The following is a 12,636-nucleotide window of genomic DNA, read 5'->3' on the forward strand; positions in this document are numbered from 1 at the left end:
GACTATTTCCCGGTGCCAGTCAGTATGCCAGGGTGCCAGTCAATGTGACTGTTTCCCGGTGCCAGTCAGTATGCCAGTCAAAGTGACTGTTTCCCGGTGCCAGTCAGTATGCCAAAGTGACTGTTTCCCGGTGCCAGTCAGTATGCCAGGGTGCCAGTCAATGTGGCTATTTCCCAGTGCCAGTCAGTATGCCAGGGTGCCAGTCAATGTGACTGTTTCCCGGTGCCAGTCAGTATGCCAGTCAAAGTGACTGTTTCCCGGTGCCAGTCAGTATGCCAAAGTGACTGTTTCCCGGTGCTAGTCAGTATGCCAGGGTGCCAGTCAATGTGACTATTTCCCGGTGCCAGTCAGTGTGCCAGGGTGCCAGTCAATGTGACTATTTCCCGGTGCCAGTCAGTGTGCCAGGCTGTGCGTTAGAGCGCAGGGAGCTGCACATCAGGAGAGAGAGCGCGCAAGGAGGCGCGTTCCCGGCGGTTCGGGGGCGCGCAGAGGAGGCGGCTGTAGGACCCGGGAGGAGGCGCCGGTTGGCCGCAGTGCTGCTCAGAGCTTTAGGGAGGAGGCGGAGGCGCAGGCAGAGCCGGGGGGTCGCGCAGACTGAGGGGGACACGGAAAGATCCCCCAGCCAGGGACAGACGGCGGCAGGGTGAGTACCGGGGGGGGGGGGGCTGGGGTGCCCCAGACGGTGCCATGATTCCGGGGGGAGGGGGTGCCAGGCTGTGCCCATGTGCGTGGCGCTGTACCTGGGGGGGCACTGGGGGGGGGGGGATGTGACACGGTGACAGTATATTTGGGGAGCAGGGGGGCCGGCTGTGCCCCTGTAGGGGTGGTGCCAGGGGAAGTAATTTGGTGCCAGCAGCTGGCATTGCCCTCCCTGCCTGTAGGCACCCACCCACCTTCCCTGTGTGCCCTTGAGAAGGGGCTCAGGCCTGGGAGCAGCTGAGAGGTAGAAGGTGCCATGGGGCAGTGCCAGGCTGTACCCCATTCCCTGCCAGGGCAGTGCCTGAGGCCCCATCGGCTTTCCTTACACCCACTGACAGGAGGGGGGTGCCCTGGGTTATATCAGGGCTGGCAGCCGGTGTATATTGTGTGCCACCCAGACTGGGTCAGTACCACCGGCTCCTGGCTACACGCTGCCATCTTCTCCCCCCTCCCCTGCACAGAGCGGAGCCCAGAGGCCACCTGTAGCTCATGTGTGAGTGGGGTTATGTGGGGTTACGGGCACACTGCCAGCTCTGCCTCTGCCCCGCACCCCTGTGGCACAGATACACCCCAGACTCTGCACCCCACACCTTCATGGGTCATGCCCTGTGCCTAATAACAGACTGGGGTGCCATGTTTGGGTGCCCAGCGTGGTTCTGTGTATGTGTGCCCAGCGTGGTTCTGTGTATGTGTGCCCAGCGTGGTTCTGTGTATGTGTGCCCAGCGTGGTTCTGAGTATGTGTGCCCAGCGTGGTTCTGTGCATCTGTGCCCAATGAGGTTCTGTGTATGTGTGCCCAGCGTGGTTCTGTGTATGTGTGCCCAATGTGGTTCTGTGCATCTGTGCCCAATGAGGTTCTGTGTATCTGAGCCCAGCGTGGTTCTGTGTGTCTGTGCCCAATGTGGTTCTGATTGGGCTCGGGGGGGGGGGGGGGTGTAGGGGAGTGGTTACAAGGCGGGGGTAGGATTGTTTGGGTTCCTGGGGGGGAACCATGTTCTGTGCAGATAATCAGATCGGTCTCATTATCTCGTCCTCATTTACCCCCTGTGCTCCCTGGGAGGAGAGGCAGTCGGGCTCCCCTGGCTGTGTGAGATAGTGTGTCAGGGAAAGGGTTAATTGTGGCCCCAGGGAGGGCCCGAGCCCCCCCAGCACAGAGCTGTAATGGTACCAAGAGTGGGATTTTTCTCCCCATTTGTAGGCCCAGCCCCCCCCATCCCCACCCAGCGCTGAGCTCTGTTTATTCTCATGGTGCTGCCTGGGAATCCGGCCTGAACTCTGCTTATTGGGAGCAGAGCGGGGCCCTCCAGCCCCTGAGCCAACACCCCGGGGCAGAGCGGGGCCCTCCAGCCCCTGAGCCAACACCCCGGGGCAGAGCGGGGCCCTCCAGCCCCTGAGCCAACACCCTGGGGTCACACTGGCACCAAAATACCTGCCAGTCATCAATCATCAGGCCCAACTACCACTCCCAGCATCCTCTGCCAGGAGGATTCTACCAATAGAGCAAATGTACAGCCTAGGGGGGGGTTACAGGGGCAGTTACACAGGCGGTTACAGGGGCAGTTACACAGGCGGTTACAGGGGCAGTTACACAGGCGGTTACAGGGGCGGTTACTGGGGTTACAGGGGCAGTTACTGGGGTTACAGGGGCAGTTACTGGGGTTACAGGGGCAGTTACTGGGGTTACAGGGGCAGTTACTGGGGTTACAGGGGCAGTTACTGGGGTTACAGGGGCAGTTACTGGGGTTACAGGGGCGGTTACTGGGGTTACAGGGGCAGTTACACAGGCGGTTACTGGGGTTACAGGGGCAGTTACACAGGCGGTTACAGGGGCAGTTACACAGGCGGTTACAGGGGCAGTTACACAGGCGGTTACAGGGGCAGTTACACAGGCGGTTACAGGGGCAGTTACACAGGCGGTTACTGGGGTTACAGGGGCAGTTACACAGGCGGTTACTGGGGTTACAGGGGCAGTTACACAGGCGGTTACTGGGGTTACAGGGGCAGTTACACAGGCAGTTACTGGGGCACAGGCTGGAAACATAGATAAGCACAAAGCACACTGCTCATTGAAAGACACATTACAATGTAATGGAAAGAGTTGTGTCTGGATTGGCCCCTTAGGGCCCCTGGCTATAAAGCAATTATCTAATTGTCCGTATTGCTGAAATGCAACTCCCTGCACCCCACCCCAAGGCCTCCATCTCTGTGTGAGGGTCAGATACTTTGCCTTTCCATTCTGCTTTTCTTCAGGATAAAAGTTGAAATGCTGTTGCTAGGATCAGTGTCCCAGGCAACATAGAAACCAGAAATTCTAGCACATCTGGTTGCTAAAGCCAGAAAGCCTAGCAACTGGAATTTATATTCAGCTGTAAAACAACATGGAGTTGCTTTAGAGACTGTAGCCTGAGGGTTACCTTCCCCTTTGTGCTCAGATATATGGAATATGTTGCACGGGTATACACAGAACACATTATGCTTATTGTGGGGGCTCTTGGGGCCCTACAGAGTAATGTTGCTTATTGTGGGGGGCCCTACAGAGCATATAGTGTGTGTCGCTTGGGTCCATCCCTGGGCCGGTGTCACTGGGCTCTGACCCACATACAGAGCGGGGGGTTAGCTGAGGACTGGCCTGCACTTCCCAGTTTGCCCTCTGGGGGTAGATGACGGCAGAGTGAGGGGCAGGTCGGGGGAAGCTGAGGGTGGCACAGGGGCATTGCCTGCTCTTTCTTTCTCTCTCTCTGCACAATGGGCTTTGCCGGTGCCAACAGGGTACAGCCCAAACCCAGGATAGGCAGTCTCACAGAAATGCAAGGGATTGTGGGAAGCAGCTTTTAACCTCTTCACTGCCAGAGGGCCTGAGGAAACGTACAGCACTGAGCAGCACTACAGGCACCGACAGTAAAGGCACCCTGAGCCATGGCAAATGGGGTGTAGGGCAGAAATCTTTATGCCATTGTTAGTTTGTACTGGCCGGAGCGGGCACACTGGCACTTATGGGAAACTGTACCGGCCAGAGGGGGCACACTGGCACTTATTAGGGGAAACTGTACCGGCCGGAGCGGGCACGCTGGCACTTATTAGGGGAAACTGTACTGGCCGGAGCGGGCACGCTGGCACTTATTAGGGGAAACTGTACCGGCCGGAGCGGGCACGCTGGCACTTATTAGGGGAAACTGTACCGGCCAGAGGGGGCACACTGGCACTTATTAGGGGAAACTGTACCGGCCGGAGCGGGCACGCTGGCACTTATTAGGGGAAACAGTACCGGCCAGAGCGGGCACGCTGGCACTTATTATGGGACACTATTATTATCGGGCACACTGGTACACTCAGGGCAAAAGGGGCCAATTAGCTTGGACTGGCACGGTTTTGATTTTTGGGTCTGATGGGAGGCTGTGCCAGGGGGTGACCCGGTTGGGTGCATGTGATGGAGCTGCGGGCTGATTAGGGGATTTGCCCCATGGGAAAGTGTGGTTGTGGGGTCCCAGGTGTGTCTGCTGGGGGGAGCATGAGAATGACAGGACCTTGGGGAGCCCCCTATCCCCCCATTAGCCATGTCTGTGTGTGTGTGCTCAGGTTGTACAGATATCTGCCTATCCCCAGATGGGGGGTAGAGTAGATGCACTGAGTATTACCCCCAATACAATGTTCTGCCTGTTTCGCTCGCTACTTCCGTGACCCAGTGAGTGTGCGACACAAGCGCCTCTCGCACAGGAAGGCATCTAGGCCTCGCTCAGTCTCTTAAAGCGACAGCGTAGGCAGCAAGTGTGGGTAAATGGAAGCGCTTAAAGGGAAAGTGTGCCCTAAAACTGCTTTCGCCTTGGGGGATATTCCCAGACATGAAGGGAATTGTGGCCTTTAATAGATAGCAGCACTGTATCTATACAGATATAGTCAGTAAATACAAGTCACTTGCCCCCTAATATCCGACTGTGGCCGGGTCAGCTGGCCGCACTATAGGGCCACACTAGCTGACCAGTAACCCTTTCATTGGCAGTTGGGGGGGGGGTAACAGGAGGAATCCCCGGGAATGGCTGCTCAGTGTGTATCCCCTGCCAGCTGAGTAATGGGGGCAAGTAAACACGGATCATTCCTCCTTTATCTGAGCAGGGAGGGATCCATTTGGCTCTTGCACAAGCAGCTCTGTCCAGGGACACACTCATTAACCCTTGCCTGCCCCTGAGGGACCTGATTATCCTGCATGGAGTTTAACCCCAGTGGCACATGTAGGGCACGCTAAGGAGAATCCATTTGTCTTCCCATGAGTGATTGTGAGATGCACCAACTGTAACAGTTGCTATGGGACAGACGTTAGTAACGCTCAGGGAGCATGCTCAGTAGGGGCTGAAGGTGCTGCTGGGAAATGGACCGACTAATGTACTGACTGTAACAGTTGCTATGGGACAGACGTTAGTAACGCTCAGGGAGCATGCTCAGTAGGGGCTGAAGGTGCTGCTGGGAAATGGACCAACTGTAACAGTTGCTATGGGACAGATGTTAGTAACGCTCAGGGAGCATCCTCAGTAGGGGCTGAAGGTGCTGCTGGGAAATGGACCAACTGTAACAGTTGCTATGGGAAAGACGTTAGTAACGCTCAGGGAGCATGCTCAGTAGGAGCTGAAGGTGCTGCTGGGAAATGGACCAACTGTAACAGTTGCTATGGGAAAGACGTTAGTAACGCTCAGGGAACATGCTCAGTAGGGGCTGAAGGTGCTGCTGGGAAATGGACCAACTGTAACAGTTGCTATGGGAAAGACGTTAGTAACGCTCAGGGAGCATGCTCAGTAGGGGCTGATGGTGCTGCTGGAAAATGGACTGACTAATAGTTGCTATGGGACAGACGTTAGTAACGCTCAGGGAGCATGCTCAGTAGGGGCTGCTGGGAAATGGACCAACTAATGTACCGACTGTAACAGTTGCTATGGGACAGACGTTAGTAACGCTCAGTAAGGGCTGATGGTGCCATAATTAAAGGGCATGTAAACCCCCAAACAGCAGTTCTGCGAGCACATTTGCACTTTACATTAACTTTCTATTGTTAGTGGTTTGGGAGACTGCAGACAGTTCTGCGCTCTAATACCGAGCTTTTGGCTCATGAGTCTCTTTGAAGGTCAGAGTGTCAGCGACTCTCTCTGCACTTCCTGTTTCCCATTAACCCCACGGCTGCTGGATCTCGGCTGAGCCAAAAGCCTGCCATTAGAGGACAAAAAGTGTAAATAGAAAATGAATGGAGACGGCAGAAAGGCTCAGGGAAGCACCGGGAGGAAGGTTCCATCTTCTCATTCCTTGGCTTTTGTTCCCCTTTAAGAAATGGGTCAAAGTGTAACAGGTTAGAGAGTCAGCCAATCAAGCCACACAAATGAAATCTGTCAGATCCTGGGTCCGGGGGGGGGGGGGGGGGCTGCTCCAACTGTCCGTACCAATAGCATGGGGGGTGCAAGTTACTAAAGAGTCAACCCACACCTGAACCTAACCCCGCCTACATTCCGCCTCTTTTTATAGACCCACACCATCTTTAATTTTCAGAAAAGGGGTGGGGCCAAGCAGGCACCTATAAGCAGAGGCTGCCGGAGGTGGTAGTGGGGCACAGTAAGGTAATGGGCCAAACCTGCCTGACCCGTGGGGCTGACCCACACATCACTAGTACTTTCTGGGCCATAGGGCCCCTGTGTTCCCCCCCGGGTACAGGGACTTTACACACATACAGGGGACTGGGCCTGTTAGTACACAGTAAGAAACCAAATGGAGCAGAACTGTCCCTTTCCAACGAGTGGGTTTCCTACTCAGCGCCAGCTCCATTTTCACTTTCCCTGTAACATGAGCGGCTCCACCTGCGTTTCCTACTATTCTGTATGTTACGGGGGGGGGCCCTAATGATCCCACCCTATGGCACCCAGGGGGGTACTGGTAACCTTATTGCCACAGCGGATAGTGCAGCACTGCACGTTCCTGCTATTCCCGCCCAAAACACTTCACTAAGGGAAGGGCCAGCCATAACACTGGGCTGGTTGCCCCCAAATCTAAAAGCCCAAACCTTACAAAATGCCATAGCTACACTGAGATATGAGGGTGGTGGCAATAATGCCCCGGGGCAGTTGTACAGGGAAGAGTATTTGTGCAATCCAGATGCCCTGTGTGCCATGAATATGGGTATAGAGCAGTCAGATCCCTTGTATTCTCTGTTACCCAAAACCAAGGGGCAATGTCTGTGCCTTCATGTACCACTCTGCCATAATGACCTGCCCATAAATGAAGGCGAGGGTGGGGGCATTTGTGCTGACTGACTGGCCAAGGGGCTGATATACAGGGAGAATAACAAGGAAGCACTGATTGGAAAAGCAGGACTGGGCAGTACCATGGATGCCAAGGGAATGCCAAGATGGGAGAAGGGCAATTACAGCGGCAAAAGCTGCTGGGAGATAAGGAAGTGTTCGTAAGGGGAAGGGTGGGCAGGTACTGGGCCTTGGTGGGTCCCATTAGAGCAGTGGGATGGAATGTTGTGGGCCAAACACTAAACTGTAGGCAGGTTGAAAATAAGAAACCCCCAAATTCTGAATCTTCCTCTTATGCCCCAGGTAGGAGCACAGTGAGGCTGAGGGGTGTTCTGGGGGGATTGCGAGTGGCTTTTTGCCTCCCTTAGTAACTCATGGGGCACTTGACTCCCCTTATGGCGGCAGCGCCCCTGTTTGGTGAGGCAGAGGCTGGCACTATAGGAGAGCAGTCATTCATTTGTAACTGTCAGTCTGATTAGGACAAGTATACATGGCAAGCCCGGGAAAGCACTGCTGGAAGCTGTTTGCCATGGTTGGTGATGCCTGGGGGTATGTGACTGGCAGGAGCTGGGCACTGGGGAGTGTGTAACCGACAGGGGTCATGGTGTGTGGGGGGGAGCACAAGGGCAAGCTGGCATCAGGTGGTGTGTGGGGGGGAGCACTAGGGCAAGCTGGCATCAGGTGGTGTGTGGGGGGGAGCACTAGGGCAAGCTGGCATCAGGTGGTGTGGTGGGGGGGAGCACTAGGGCAAGCTGGCATCAGGTGGTGTGTGGGGGGGAGCACTAGGGCAAGCTGGCATCAGGTGGTGTGTGGGGGGGAGCACTAGGGCAAGCTGGCATCAGGTGGTGTGTGGGGGGGAGCACTAGGGCAAGCTGGCATCAGGTGGTGTGTGGGGGGGAGCACTAGGGCAAGCTGGCATCAGGTGGTGTGTGGGGGGGAGCACTAGGGCAAGCTGGCATCAGGTGGTGTGTGGGGGGGAGCACTAGGGCAAGCTGGCATCAGGTGGTGTGTGGGGGGGAGCACTAGGGCAAGCTGGCATCAGGTGGTGTGTGGGGGGGAGCACTAGGGCAAGCTGGCATCAGGTGGTGTGTGGGGGGGAGCACTATAAAGTAGGAATTGCTAATGAGCGGAACATGGTTACAAGTAGGGAGACTCAACTTTGTGTCTATTTCACTTTATAAATGGGGCTTCTAATCTCCCCTGGCCCTGTGTAGCTACCCAGCACCCCCAAACTCTTACTGAACTTATTTCTGCACCCCAGCACCCACTAATATGGCATTTCCATCAACATCTCATGTTCAACCTACTGAAACCTCAAAGTGAAACTGCACTATTGCCACAATTCCCACCGCCCCATCATTTTCTGACTAATCCTGATACAGCCGCCCCTCGAACATCCTTTCCCTCCGCAGCACCCACCCCTGCGGGAATGTTAGCATATTCATACTCAGCACCCTTTGCTTCATTTACTGGCTCATTAACTAAGGTATATGGGTGTATAGGATAGAGACAGTAGGGCAAGATGGAGACGACAGTAGGGCAAGATGGAGACAGATGGAGACGACAGTAGGGCAAGATGGAGACAGATGGAGACGACAGTAGGGCAAGATGGAGACAGATGGAGACGACAGTAGGGCAAGATGGAGACAGATGGAGACGACAGTAGGGCAAGGTGGAGACAGATGGAGACGACAGTAGGGCAAGGTGGAGACAGATGGAGACGACAGTAGGGCAAGGTGGGGACAGATGGAGACAGCAGGGCAAGATGGAGACAGCAGGGCAAGATGGAGACAGCAGGGCAAGATGGAGACAGCAGGGCAAGATGGAGACAGCAGGGCAAGATGGAGACAGCAGGACAAGATGGAGACAGTAGGGCAAGATGGAGACAGCAGGGCAAGGTGGAGACAGCAGGGCAAGGTGGAGACAGCAGGGCAAGGTGGAGACAGATGGAGACAGCAGGGCAAGGTGGAGACAGATGGAGACAGCAGGGCAAGGTGGAGACAGCAGGGCAAGATGGGGACAGCAAGGCAAGATGGAGACAGCAGGGCAAGATGGAGACAGCAGGGCAAGATGGAGACAGATGGAGACGACAGTAGGGCAAGATGGAGACAGATGGAGACGACAGTAGGGCAAGATGGAGACAGATGGAGACGACAGTAGGGCAAGATGGAGACAGATGGAGACGACAGTAGGGCAAGGTGGAGACAGATGGAGACGACAGTAGGGCAAGGTGGAGACAGATGGAGACGACAGTAGGGCAAGGTGGAGACAGATGGAGACGACAGTAGGGCAAGGTGGAGACAGATGGAGACGACAGTAGGGCAAGGTGGAGACAGATGGAGACGACAGTAGGGCAAGGTGGAGACAGATGGAGACGACAGTAGGGCAAGGTGGAGACAGATGGAGACGACAGTAGGGCAAGGTGGAGACAGTAGGGCAAGATGGAGACAGTAGGGCAAGATGGAGACAGTAGGGCAAGATGGAGACAGTAGGGCAAGATGGAGACAGTAGGACAAGATGGAGACAGTAGGACAAGATGGAGACAGTACGACAAGGTGGAAACAGATGGAGACAGTAGGGCAAGGTGGAGACAGATGGAGACAGTAGGGCAAGATGGAGACAGTAGGGCAAGATGGAGAGATGGAGACAGTAGGGCAAGATGGAGACAGTAGGGCAAGATGGAGACAGTAGGGCAAGATGGAGACAGTAGGGCAAGATGGAGACAGTAGGACAAGATGGAGACAGTAGGGCAAGATGGAGACAGTAGGACAAGATGGAGACAGTACGACAAGGTGGAAACAGATGGAGACAGTAGGGCAAGGTGGAGACAGATGGAGACAGTAGGGCAAGATGGAGACAGTAGGGCAAGATGGAGAGATGGAGACAGTAGGGCAAGATAGAGAGAAGGAGCAGGATGGACAAAGTAGGGTCACGCACTGGTTCAGTGAGTAGCACTTTCGCCTTGTAGCGCTGGGGTCCCAAGTTCAATCCCAGCTGGGACACTATCTGCAAGGAGTCTGCATGGGTTTCCCCCCGCACTCCAAAAACATACAGGCAGGTTAACTGGCTTCTGACTAAATTGCCTATACTGTGTGTGAATGTGATAGGGACCTTACACTGAAAACTCCAGCGCCATGGAAATGTGTAGGGTAGTCTATCTGTGTTGCTCAGGTTGCAGCTCTTCAAATGTGAACTACAACTCCCAGCACCCACCAATGGCTGTGAATGGTGCCAGAAGTTGTAGTCTTACACATACAGAAGGGCTAGCAGTTACACTTTCCTACTATATAGAGGCAGCAGAACGTCCATGTTGCCCTGAGCTCCGCTGGGGATAGCCCTGCTTGACATAGGAGTTTTCTTAGTAAGTATCAGGTGTTTGCTGAGCTTATGGGCCAGGGCTGTGGGGCAGTTGTACTGGGCCCAGGGTACAGACATGGCAGGCTGCTAGTAGGAGGGAGATGTGTAGCTGCACAATGTGTAACTGTCAGCCCAACGCCTCTCCCAGTGGCGCCTAGTGCCGCAGTACAGAATGAGCTGTCCCTATGATCGGTCACCGGCAGGAGTGTGAGTGGGTGCTAAACCCACACTGTAGGGATGTGTAAGATCTGTCTCACTGGGGCTGGGGGGGGCCCTGCTGTATTTAAGGGATGCACCTCAGGAGCTCATCCTTTCTCTGCCTCACCTGGGTGCTGTGCGGGGTCGCTGGGAGCCACTTGCAGGGTAAGAGAATCTTTCCTTTTTCCTTAAAATCTGTTCTGCTCTGTTATACAGAATCTCAGCCATAAAGCAGGGCAGGACTGCTGCTTACAATGGGGGGGGATCAGATAGGATCTGTGCCACTGTGACAGAATGCTCTGTTATACAGATAGCTAGAATCTCAGCCATAAAGCAGGGCAGGACTGCTGCTTACAATGGGGGGGGGGATAGGATCTGTGCCACTGTGACAGAATGCTCTGTTATACAGATAGCTAGAATCTCAGCCATAAAGCAGGGCAGGACTGCTGCTTACAATGGGGGGGGGGGGGGGATAGGATCTGTGCCACTGTGACAGAATGCTCTGTTATACAGATAGCTAGAATCTCAGCCATAAAGCAGGGCAGGACTGCTGCTTACAATGGGGGGGGGGGGGGGGGGATAGGAATCTGTGCCACTGTGACAGAATGCTCTGTTATACAGATAGCTAGAATCTCAGCCATAAAGCAGGGCAGGACTGCTGCTTACAATGGGGGGATCAGATAGGATCTGTGCCACTGTGACAGAATGCTCTGTTATACAGATAGCTAGAATCTCAGCCATAAAGCAGGGCAGGACTGCTGCTTACAATGGGGGGGGGGGGTCAGATAGGATCTGTGCCACTGTGACAGAATGCTCTGTTATACAGATAGCTAGAATCTCAGCCATAAAGCAGGGCAGGACTGCTGCTTACAATGGGGGGGGGGGGGGGGGGGGGGGGGGGGTCAGATAGGATCTGTGCCACTGTGACAGAATGTCTGTTATACAGATAGCTAGAATCTCAGCCATAAAGCAGGACAGGACTGCTGCTTACAATGGGGGGATCAGATAGGATCTGTGCCACTGTGACAGAATGCTCTGTTATACAGATAGCTAGAATCTCAGCCATAAAGCAGGCAGGACTGCTGCTTACAATGGGGGGGATCAGATAGGATCTGTGCCACTGTGACAGAATGCTCTGTTATACAGATAGCTAGAATCTCAGCCATAAAGCAGGGCAGGACTGCTGCTTACAATGGGGGGGATCAGATAGGATCTGTGCCACTGTGACAGAATGCTCTGTTATACAGATAGCTAGAATCTCAGCCATAAAGCAGGGCAGGACTGCTGCTTACAATGGGGGGATCAGATAGGATCTGTGCCACTGTGACAGAATGCTCTGTTATACAGATAGCTAGAATCTCAGCCATAAAGCAGGGCAGGACTGCTGCTTACAATGGGGGGGATAGGATCTGTGCCACTGTGACAGAATGCTCTGTTATACAGATAGCTAGAATCTCAGCCATAAAGCAGGGCAGGACTGCTGCTTACAATGGGGGGGATAGGATCTGTGCCACTGTGACAGAATGCTCTGTTATACAGATAGCTAGAATCTCAGCCATAAAGCAGGGCAGAACTGCTGCTTACAATGGGGGGGGGTCAGATAGGATCTGTGCCACTGTGACAGAATGCTCTGTTATACAGATAGCTAGAATCTCAGCCATAAAGCAGGGCAGGACTGCTGCTTACAATGGGGGGGGGATCAGATAGGGATCTGTGCCACTGTGACAGAATGCTCTGTTATACAGATAGCTAGAATCTCAGCCATAAAGCAGGGCAGGACTGCTGCTTACAATGGGGGGGATCAGATAGGATCTGTGCCACTGTGACAGAATGCTCTGTTATACAGATAGCTAGAATCTCAGCCATAAAGCAGGGCAGGGACTGCTGCTTACAATGGGGGGGGGGGGGGTCAGATAGGATCTGTGCCACTGTGACAGAATGCTCTGTTATACAGATAGCTAGAATCTCAGCCATAAAGCAGGGCAGGACTGCTTGCTTACAATGGGGGGGGGGGGGGGGGGGGTCAGATAGGATCTGTGCCACTGTGACAGAATGCTCTGTTATACAGATAGCTAGAATCTCAGCCATAAAGCAGGACAGGACTGCTGCTT

General features: G+C 54.4%; 1 protein-coding gene across 5 annotated transcripts in view; it reads left to right on the top strand.

Annotated features, from left to right (window-relative positions):
• The first annotated feature begins 505 nt into the window (after positions 1–505).
• The window catches only part of dnmt3a (DNA (cytosine-5-)-methyltransferase 3 alpha), a 115,552-nt gene continuing 103,421 nt past the window's right edge, over positions 506–12,636 (top strand). For 4 of the 5 annotated variants that reach the window (XM_004919611.4, XM_004919614.4, XM_004919612.4 and 1 more), the window contains exon 1: positions 507–643. The gene's annotated coding sequence lies outside the window, so the exon portion shown is untranslated. Of the gene's footprint in view, positions 644–12,636 lie in introns of all 5 variants that reach the window. The other variant, XM_004919613.4, reaches the window with a different exon arrangement.

This window comes from Xenopus tropicalis, chromosome 5, assembly GCF_000004195.4.
Source record: "Xenopus tropicalis strain Nigerian chromosome 5, UCB_Xtro_10.0, whole genome shotgun sequence".
In the NCBI taxonomy this organism is placed as follows: domain Eukaryota; kingdom Metazoa; phylum Chordata; class Amphibia; order Anura; family Pipidae; genus Xenopus; species Xenopus tropicalis.